This window comes from Panthera uncia (genome assembly GCF_023721935.1).
Source record: "Panthera uncia isolate 11264 chromosome B2 unlocalized genomic scaffold, Puncia_PCG_1.0 HiC_scaffold_24, whole genome shotgun sequence".
In the NCBI taxonomy this organism is placed as follows: Eukaryota; Metazoa; Chordata; class Mammalia; order Carnivora; family Felidae; genus Panthera; species Panthera uncia.
This window is the reverse complement of record NW_026057580.1, coordinates 54,014,145-54,025,067: the sequence shown is the minus strand read 5'-3', so window position 1 is coordinate 54,025,067 and position 10,923 is coordinate 54,014,145. Positions and strand designations below refer to the sequence as shown.

At 35.5% G+C, this 10,923-nt stretch overlaps 1 pseudogene; it reads right to left on the bottom strand.

Annotated features, from left to right (window-relative positions):
* Nucleotides 1–2,486: 2,486 nt before the first annotated feature.
* LOC125938121 (60S ribosomal protein L23-like) lies at nt 2,487–2,900 on the bottom strand (annotated as a pseudogene).
* Nucleotides 2,901–10,923: the final 8,023 nt, after the last annotated feature.

The window sequence follows — 10,923 nt, the reverse complement described above, 5'->3', positions numbered from 1 at the left end:
GTCCCCTGGCTTCATGTCCTCTTTTCCCCTTGGGTTGAATAGAAGTAAGAGGAAGGAGTGTATTCTTTTTGTTGAGCAGTGGACAAAGGGATTTGTCTTTGATTCCTGATGTCTGTACTTCTGTACAGTGGAAGTGGTTTCACAACCTTATTTTTCATGAAAGTTTTGAGGAATGGTCAGCTATTTTGTAGAATATCACACAGTCTGTGCATTTCTGATATTTTTCACATGATTAGACTTGGTTTTTTTTTTTAGGAGAAAAAATGCAGAAGTAAATGCCATTTTCATCACATCATATTAAGAGAATCTCTGTTGTAGGACCACCAATTACTGGATTACCAATTCATCTTTCTTTTGAATTTTTATATTATATTTTTAAAAGTTGTGATAAGCTGTATATAACACAAACTCCAGGATTTTAAACATTGTAAATGTACAGTTCTAAGGCATTAAGCACATTTACATTGCTGTGCAACCATCAGCACCATCCTTGTGCAGATCTTTTCCTTCTTTCTAAATTGTAATTCTTCACTCATTAAATACTAACTCCCCATTCCTGTTGCCTTCCGGCCTCTGGCAACTCCCATCCTACCTTCATTCTCTGTGAATTTGACTAGTCTAGATATCTCAGCAGTGCATCTTAATATAGTCCTCAGTTTCTCCTTCCACATGCTAACCCCACATCCCACTCAATGAACCTCTTTCTGCCTAGTCCACAGCCTCCATTCACTAATCTTCTTTTTCAGCATCAATGAGGTAAGATTGACAAAGAAAATCGTAAGATATTTAAGTTGTACATTGTGGTAATTTGATATATGTATACATCATGAAAGGATTCCTCACATATTTATCTTCTTCACATGTGTGAGAACATTTAAGTTCTACTCTCTTAGCAAATTTCAATCATACAGCACAATATTATCAACTATGGTTACTATGTTATACATCAGATCCTCCGACCTTATTCATGTGATAGCTGAAAGTGTATACCCTTTTACCAAACCCTCCCTATTTTCCCAAGTCTCCAGTGCCTGGCATCTACTTTTCTACTGTTTTCATTTAGCTTCCACATGTAAGTACACCACACAGTATTTGTCTTTATCTGTCTGGCTTCTTTCACTAACAATAATGCCCCCAGTTTCCATGCACTGTGTCACAATGACAAGTCTTCTTTCTTTCTCGTTGCTGAGTAATATTCCATTTTTTGGTCACATCTTTTTTATCCATTTATTTATCCATTGATGGACACTTCAGTTTTTCCATGTGTTGGCTATCATATAGGTACCTCTTTGAGATCCTCATTCACTATCTTTTTGCTGGATAAATCACTGAATTCAGCTATTCAGTTACTGGTTATTCTGGCATACCAACAGACAGAAAACAATAACATTGGAAAATAAAAATTCCACAATAAGCCACGTGAGAACAAAGTGTCACTTTATTTCCGACTGCTCTTTTTCTTCTATCGCCACAAAATTTGGAAAAAAAAGCAACTCCCTCAAAATATTTCCTCTCACTGACAACTATCTTAAATTTACATGTGTTCTGAAAATTAAATTAAGCAGGAGTTTAATAACGATATTTATTGGCTTCACTGTCAACTTAGTTACTTTCTCTTTTACATCTTGACTTCCTTGTGTTCACAGGAAACATAGGACCAAAAAACATGTATGTACAGTAAACTTAGTTCCCTTCCCTTTTTTTTCCTTCACTAAGATTTTGCTTAGCCCTCAGTCAAGTTTCTCCTTTCTTTAGATTTCAAGGCATACCTGACCTGTATTAAACACACCTTGAGTTTTATGAAGCACAGTGAATAATTAAGAGCTCAACTGTTTTCAATAAATTAGGATCAAATTGAATTTTTATGATCTACTATTGTTCTATACTACAGTTTTTAAATAATTGTGACCTACATATAATGACTTCAGTGCTTGTTATTTATTCTGTCCTATTTTTATAACTATTATACAATATAAAATAATTAATTAAAATATATTTGAACATAATTTTAAACTTTTAAAAAGTTAATAATTATACTGTGAAAAATATACATGGAGGTATTCTACTACTTTAGAATATAAAGTTGAAACCTCACAAATGATGACCTAAAATCTACACGTCAGAAAATGAGGTATGGTTTTTTTCATGTGAGTATATTCATGTAGTCAATAAGTTTTGTACTTTTAAAGTTTTTTTAATTTCTATTTTTGGGGTGGGGGGAAATAATTTTTAATTTTTTTAAAGTTTATCTGTTTCTTTTTGAGAGAGAGAGAGAGAGAGCACGAGAGAGCGCGCAAGCAAGAGAGGGGCAGACAGAGAGGGAGACAGAAAATCTGAAGCAGGCGTCAGGCTCTGAGCTGTCCCAGAGGTGGGACTTGAACCTGCAAATGGTGAGATCATGACCTGAGACTAAGTCAGACACTCAACCGACTGAGCCACCCAGGCACCCCCAATTTTTTTTTTCTTTTAACAAATATATCAAAGAATCACGCAATGCAGCCAGCATTGGATGAAAGCTTGGGCCAAAAGTCTACACACTCCTTTGCAACTCATCCCATGATAGCAGAACTTCTCATTTCTTTTTTAATGCTTACTATCCCTCGCTTTCTTCAAAATAGAGAAACAGGCCATCTTTTCTCTGGTATGACTTTTGTTGTTGAATTACCGCTGCTGGATATACCTTCTTTCTGAGCTCTGGTTTGCCTTTCTTCACTATGGCCATCACCCTGTCACTCATACCAGCAACAGGAAGTCTGTTCAGTTGTCCTCAATCCGTCACAGAGATGATATACAGATTTTTGACTCTTGTGTTGTCAGTACAGTTGGTCATGGCCCCTATGGGAAGATAGGGAAATCCAGAATTTCACACTGGAGGACCTGCCACAGCCTTGTTTAGACATCTTGAAATCAGGAAAGGGACAGGAACAAAACAAAACAAAACAAAACAAAACAAAAAAATACGCTGTAGCTGTAGCTTTTTTTTTTCTTAAGTAAGTGTATTAGTCATTGAAGTAAAGTTGAGGACCACATGTTTTGTGGTAAATATTTTTGTCTTTTTAGATCTTCCAGTAAAATCTTGAGAAATTCAAGTTATTTTATAACTTACAGCAAATGTATATGATTTTTTTGCCACAGTTATTTGAGACTTTTAGGTAAAAAATACTATGAACTGCTGTTTATGATTCAATATCATGACTTCTTTAATATCAAGATAATCATGAGATCAGAGGAACTAAAAATGGAAAAGTTCTCAAATAAATATTCTTTTCTAAATTATTTTATTTTTTTCATCATGATAAGTGTACTCTTTAATCCCCATCCCTTATTTCACCTATCCCCCCACCCACCTCCCCTCTGGTAACAGTCAGATATCAGGTAAATATTCTAATCACCACATATGGCAGATTTTAAAAACAGAACTAGAGAGGATAAATTATTTTCTTTAAAACTCAAGAGATGTGTATGGCAGGTTCCATTAAACATGCTTCCTAAAGCATGTAGACACACACACACAATACAGGCATAAAAACAATACAGAGAGACAAATGTTAAAAAGATAATTAGTGGAATTTGGGGAGCAAATTCTTACAAGGAGCTAAAAGGAGAAGAGCCAATCCGAATTGTAACTAAAAAGTTACAAAGAAATTGCAAATAAGATTATCTTCTGAGCGTTAAACAGGAAGATCAAGACATAATCAATCTGGACAGGGATAGACAACCTATCATAGAAAGACAAAAATTCTCTCAGAAAAGTAAGCCTTGAATGAATCCTGATTGCATGAATTCACATGTCCAACAAAATATCAATATCAATCAGAAGGAACGTAAGTTAAGCATGAAAATAAAATAAGTAGAATTCAGTGTCAAATATAATCACTATCCATCCAAGGACACCCCAAGCAAGTGGGGGATATAAGCTAAAGGCTTTTCATGCCTAGTTGTAACATTAGAGCTTCATCTAATTCCATCAGCTATTATTCAAATCTTATAGCTAATTCTGGTTGTTTTGTGATTTCATATTCACCAAGCCACCTCCTGACTGAGCTGCATTTTCCCATTCAAATATCTGAAGAACAGAATACCTAGTCCGAGGACTTAACTAGGGTATATACTACTCATATTTCTAATTGTAACTGAATGTCCTCTGGGTTGGAATTTGACAATTCATGTAAATTATCTGAAGGGAAAATGTGTTGGCCATAGGACTCAAATGTCTAATACCTCAACAATTATTTATGCCACCAAATAGCATACATTTGAATGTTTAGCATCAGAATTATAGACTTGATTAATATGAACTGGTACCAGAGACTGACCAATCAGGTTTTGAAGCCTGAAAGAAATAGGACAGATTCTGGATCACTTCATAAATTCATGACCTAAGGAATTTGAAGTGAAAATGAGCTCGCTACATTTTCCCCAGGATTACATTAATGGTAGGGGTTGTCTGTACTCTGAGATATCTAGAACTTAGTTTAATAAGACTTATTCAGTAAAACATGTATTGTGATTTCCATTTGATACATGAGAGAACTGAGGTGTAGTTAAGTTATATAACTTTTTTTCAAGCTGGCACAATTAATAAGTGGATCTAGAATTTGAACCAGATATTTGTAGTCAGGTGTAGCTAACTCAAATGACTGCAGAGGTAATAAGTGGGTAAAGAAGTATAATGAGGATTCCTTAAGCCTGTGTAAATTATAAACTTGTAACAACACAGGTTACCAGTTTCCCATGAAAAGTCAAATATTCTAATTTTACGTGAAATCTCTTGATTTTGAAATATTGTTATCTAATTTAAAGATATGTTTTGGACACTATGAGCTGAATAAAACACATACATAAGCCCGTTTGGGCTATGGGACACCAATTTGTGACCCAGGAGCCAAAGTAAATACTTCTGTTATCTACAGGAAAATAAGATTTTTCTAAATTCTGGAAAAATAATTACTCATCTGAAATGATACTCTCTGATGAGCACCTAGAGTGCTATTATTCTATGCTACTTACTCACCTTTTCAATTTAGTGATTTAGAAGTAAGAACAAGTGTGATTGGGTTTTTTTGTACAGAATTTGTGAAAGGATATCCTACCTCTTTTGAACAAGGGATTTCAGATGTATCTGAACATGATTAGAATTTTCCTAAAGAAATAGTTGCCTGGTATTTCACCACACGAACAAGTGACTGAAAATATTATCTGAAATTATCAAAGAAAAGCCAGGATGGTATGGCTTTGAAACTAACTTTTAGAAAATGGATAATTTGTGGTATAGATAATTACATATGGGTAGTTTTCTTTGAAAACTGTAAATAATTTTCACTCTAGTGTTGGCACAATATTTTCCAGATGCCTTTGGTGTGCCTTCCGTGATTCAAAAGTTAAAGAACCTCTGGACTCGGAATATCCAGCTGAAATGTGTAATTATACCAGATAAATAGCGCTCAATGGACAATGACATCTTAGCCAAGACTTGGGTCTGTCTAGGTGAACTACACTTGACTCATGCATATTCTTGTTCTTTCTGAAACTTGCAAGAAGGAAGGTTATTTGTTTCCCTTCATAAGGATGTATTTATGCTCCACAATATACACTTAAAGGGATCTATCCCTTTATATTAAAAAAAAAAAAAACAGAGAAAAGAAGCCATTATATCATAGATCCTATAGAAAGCATCGTTTTATATTGTATGCCATCTATATAAGTTAAAAGTTTAAAATAGTTTAAAATAGTTGCCTTATTTAAAGGGAGAACATCTTCCAAATAACCAGTTTGAAATAAAATGCAAAGGGCCTGAAGAGAATATATCAGTCAGAATATTAGAGAAGTGCCAAATATTATAGAAATAAAAACTACACGTTATGTTTTCCATTTTGAAGGTTAGACACACTGGCTGTGGATCTGATTCTCAGACTCTGCAGATTTGTGCTCCTGACAGGAAAAGAATCACCTAATTTCAGGAGAAAACAGGCAGACAGCCATATCCTACAGCAGTTTTCTGTTGCATTTAGAGCTGCAGAGTGATGAGAAAACCCCTAAGTTGGGTCAAAGCAAGTGAATAATTCTCAGTTGAGAAAACAATTGCCTATTGACTGTAGACTGGGCAATTATTCTTCAAGTCTCCTACCTCTTAGGGGACCCCACCTAAGAGACAGTGTGAGCCCTATTGTGAGCAAATGATATAGCCCTCTTTGGATCAACTCCACTGAGGCTTCAAGTAATATCAGAAACTGACCCAATGATGCCCTAGATATTGCACTTCTAAAAACAGGTCTTGAGATGCAGTGCCTTTTCTTCGATGGTTTAAAAAACAAGGACTTTCTGTGTTCAAAGACAGGAACTAAAATCACAAAAGCACATCACTACAGAAATGTGTAAAATTTATATCAGAAATACAAATTAAGCCAATCTTGCAAACAAAATGTCTTTCTATTAATAATTTTCCTAATTAGAACCCCAGTGGTGCTAGTAGTTTCTGGTCCGAGGATAATAATTAATTAAATTATTGATATATCTTTCTTTTTAAAATGTAGAAGCCGTAATGTCATTAAGTTAATAGCTATTTATTAAGTACTTACTGTGTACCATTTACCTACAACTGAGCTAAGAACTGCCACTTCCAAAATGAACGTTATCTGATATAGTCTACTGGCAGAATGAATAGTGCTGGGAGATATCAACAGGGGCCTCATCACTAGGCTTCACCTAAATCACTCCTGATTGATGGCTATCTCTGCTGTCCTTAAAGATCTCCTGGAGTGGAAGTGCTACACATTCATTAACAAATTCTATTAAGGGAAAGTTCTCCTTAATAACCAGTGTCATCCTGGAGCCAAAATCTGTTTTGTTTAATTTTATTGCCATTACAGTTGTAAATATCTGGACTAGTTTAACATGCTGTCCAGCATGTTGAAGCACCTGAGTTCAACTATGTTTCCTGTTTCTTTTTCTTTTTTTGCTTACAAGAAAGATGCATCCCTAGGGGCGCCTGGATGGCGCAGTCGGTTGAGCGTCCGACTTCAGCCAGGTCACGATCTCGCGGTCCGTGAGTTCGAGCCCCGCGTAGGGCTCTGGGCTGATGGCTCAGAGCCTGGAGCCTGTTTCCGATTCTGTGTCTCCCTCTCTCTCTGCCCCTCCCCCGTTCATGCTCTGTCTCTCTCTGTCCCAAAAATAAAAATAAAATAATAAAAAAAAAAAAGAAAAGAAAGATGCATCCCTTTTTATATGCAACACCAACCCATCATGCTCTAAGCACTACTCTCGCCTTCCATCTTGTGCCATTATTTTTTTCTCTTTCTCCGATATCAGCTGGTCCTTTCTCCTAAGCATGTAAAGGTGCTCATGCTTCTCTAATATTAAAAAAGCCCTAATTTATTCTTACATCATCCCCTCTGCTAATTTCTCTTTCTTCCATCCTAGCCAGGTTATTTTGCATTTTCTTCCATTCTCTCCTTAACTCCTTGTGAGCTGACAATTTTTTCTCACCACTACACAGAAATTACCCTTACAAAGATCACTGACAGCCTAACGGCAAAATCCAATTTCCACTTATTATTCTCACATTACTTGAATGTACAGTATATTTAACACCATTGACCACTGCTAGCACTAATAAAATGGTTGTAATTTAAAGCAATTTAATATATTCTCCTTTAAATTTTAGGCTCTCTTAGATTTAATGGCTACAGTCTCTCTTGGTTTAACTTTTCTCACTCGCTCCTTATACCATCATTTGTGGTTACTCTTTTTTCCACTCGCTTCTTAGATATTGGCATTACTCAGAGTCCTCAGCTCTTATCTCTTCTCTTTGTGTATGTTCTTTTTGGCCAGTCACTTGCAGAATAGAAGATTGCCCTGCTACTTAGTTATAGAAAAGTCCAAATCCATACCCCAACCCAGACCCTTTTCTATTGCTCAAGCTCCAAATGCCTCCTGGTACCTTTAACTGGCTGAATATGTGGACTTCATCCCTAGTTCTAATTGCTAGGACCACCATCTCCCTTATTGACCTGCAAAGGTGTGAGTCACCATTCTTTACTCTCTTTCCTTTTACTTTGCATATCTAGTTAGATGCTAGTTTCTGCTCCATGACTTATTCATTATCTCCATTATATAGTCCTTAATCTTCAATTTCAGTATCACTACTTCATCCCCCCAAAGAACCACTGTTTCATCTCCAGCTAGGTTCATCTTCCTTAGCCTTGTTACTCTCAAAGAAGATGACTTTCAAGTCATTACCAAAACTGTTTCAGTGTAATGCTTCTCAAACACATATACTACCATGTTACTTCTACTTATGAATTTTCAACTGTTCTCCAATGTTTAGCCCAGGGAGAGTTCAAATTTCATACTTGGGCACCTTCAACCATTAATAATCTTATTCCCACCTGATTTTTCAGTGCTATGCCATGCCACTCACGGCCCACAGTCTGCTATACTCAGCAACACTGCGCACATCCTATGCCTTATTCGTATCAAGTAACTTTAACATCCCCTGTTAGAAAATGCCTTTGGCTCCTGTGTCACATTTCTGTCTACCACTGATTCCAGTCTACTATGGTGGACAGTTCTACACAAGTTCTATCTCAATGCACTATCCGTGTGGGAATCTCAACCAATAATGGCCAGAAGTGATGGATAAATATTCTATTATTCTGACTTTTGGGAGAACAATTTGGAGGCTCTCCCTTTATTTTCAGAGGCACTGAGAGAACTGAGCCTTTGTTGCCTATACAAAAATTCAAAACGAAACCTTGTATTGTTTTTACTTCTTTTCCCTTCTCACTGTGTTCTTTCCCTCAGCCTTGCTTACTAGGTTGGCCTCCCAAGTAAACTGCGTGTATTCAAGACATTATCTAAGGTTTTACTTCTGAGGAACCCAAACTAAGCCTCTGCCATTCACATCAGCCTTTGGATATGTCATTACACTTTTCTAAATTCCCCCATCTACACATGATTCACATGAAAAGTCCCATATCCTCTTACATTATGGTTTGTGAGCATCTATTTGGCAAGTGTTATCAAACTTTTTTTTAAAAAAGCATAACTTTTTTTCTTGTCATAACTAAGAACTATTAGTTTATCATCATCTTTCCTATAATAGACCATGAGCAGCTTGAAAGTTCAGAACAAGCTTAGTTCCCTATGTATTCCAGTGCCTAGAATAGTGACTTAGTAATAGTGATACTGAATTTTTTCTATTGAACAAATGACATCTGTGTTTTAATAATGATGACACTTGATATTTGTATTTTAATACTGATGACATTTGATTGAAGGAGATGAGACATTTTTCTGATCTATTTCAGTGATGTGATCAAGAACTCTTTAAATTGAATTTTAAGAAACAATAATAATAAAACACAGCTAAAATGATTTTTAAATCTTTCTGGGCTAATATCTGTGATATAAAAAGAGCAATTATTATAAAGATCCCAAAAACCCAGAGGTTAGTGGAGATAATGCCAACTGGAACTATAGGGGCAGAAGAGAGTGGACAAATTGAAGGTCCTAGAGGCTAAAGATCCAGGTGGACCTAGTGGCTCTTAGAGTAGAACTGGAAAGCATGTCCAGAAGCCATGAGTTCAGAGTTTTCTGTGAGTATTCACACGTGATATGAGAAACTATAAACATAAGAGGAATAAACCATAGGCAAAACACAGAATCAATTATACACTAATAGCAACAAAGACAAAGTTTGTTGGGATTATGAACCTGAGAAGATAGCCACATTATGAAAAATCCAAGCACATAGGAAGAAGAACAAAATTAAGCCAAGTCAAAATCTGAATAAAGTTGTCTTAGAGCAATTTGGCAAAAGAGACAGAGGTTGAGTTATCTTCATTTTACTGGAGACTCAGGCTAATTTGAAGAAGTAACCCAGCCTAACCAGTGATATCCCTTCCTATTTTTCAAAAAGTTTTTCCTAATGGGGCTATGAGGAATGTATAAAATCAGATTTCTGTAAATTAATGATAAAATAATGAGTATTTAAAGACCGTTGATTTTTAACACAATTGAATGAGTATACTTCATATTATATGTTATGATATTTCAAGGATATACTCGGTTCCAAATGAATAACATAGATGGTTAAGTAAGGAAGTAAAATTTTTTAAAAGTCCCAGACTTATATAGAAATATGCACGTATTTAAGATTAAAGTAAAGCCAAAGAGAAATAAATTAATTATAGAAATGTATTACATATTGTTCATCCAATGAAGGTTAATATTGATGTACCAAGATTATATTTAATAACCTACCCTGAGATAGGCTGGAGTGTGGCAGTTTCAGTTGTGTAGAAACGGCATACATAAGGTAAATTTTAACAGATAGAAAAATAAAGCACCACTGTGAGTGTTTAAAAGTTAATTACAAATCCTTATCAAAATATTAGTAAACCAGATGAGATAGGCATTCAACATCATGACCAAGTAGGAGTTATCCAATTCAAGAGTGCAAAGTTAATTTAACATCCAAACACAAGTTAACATAATATATCATGTCTTAGTTTTCTATTGCTATTTAAGATAATATTTTCACAGGGCCTGGGTATTATAACTTTGAGGGCTAATATTAATATATTAACATGAATTCAAGTCTCAAATTTCACAAGTCCCAGATTTCATCATTTAAGTTATTGAAATTAGCTATCGGTGAAGCTCTGGGCATAACCCATTCTGGGGCAAAATTTCTCTCCATCTGTGCACCTGTAAAATTAGAAGATAAGTTAACCACTCCCGAAGTACAGTACTGGGACAGGTGTAGGAAACAGTTATAAATAGCCGCATTCATAAAGGGAGAAAATGAAAGGACAAAAGGAATCACTTGCCCAATAAAATTAGTCAAACAAGGCAAACTCTTTGGTTTCAAGGGCTGGGAACAATCATCTGTGGCTTACTATAAACAGCAAGAAAAAAACA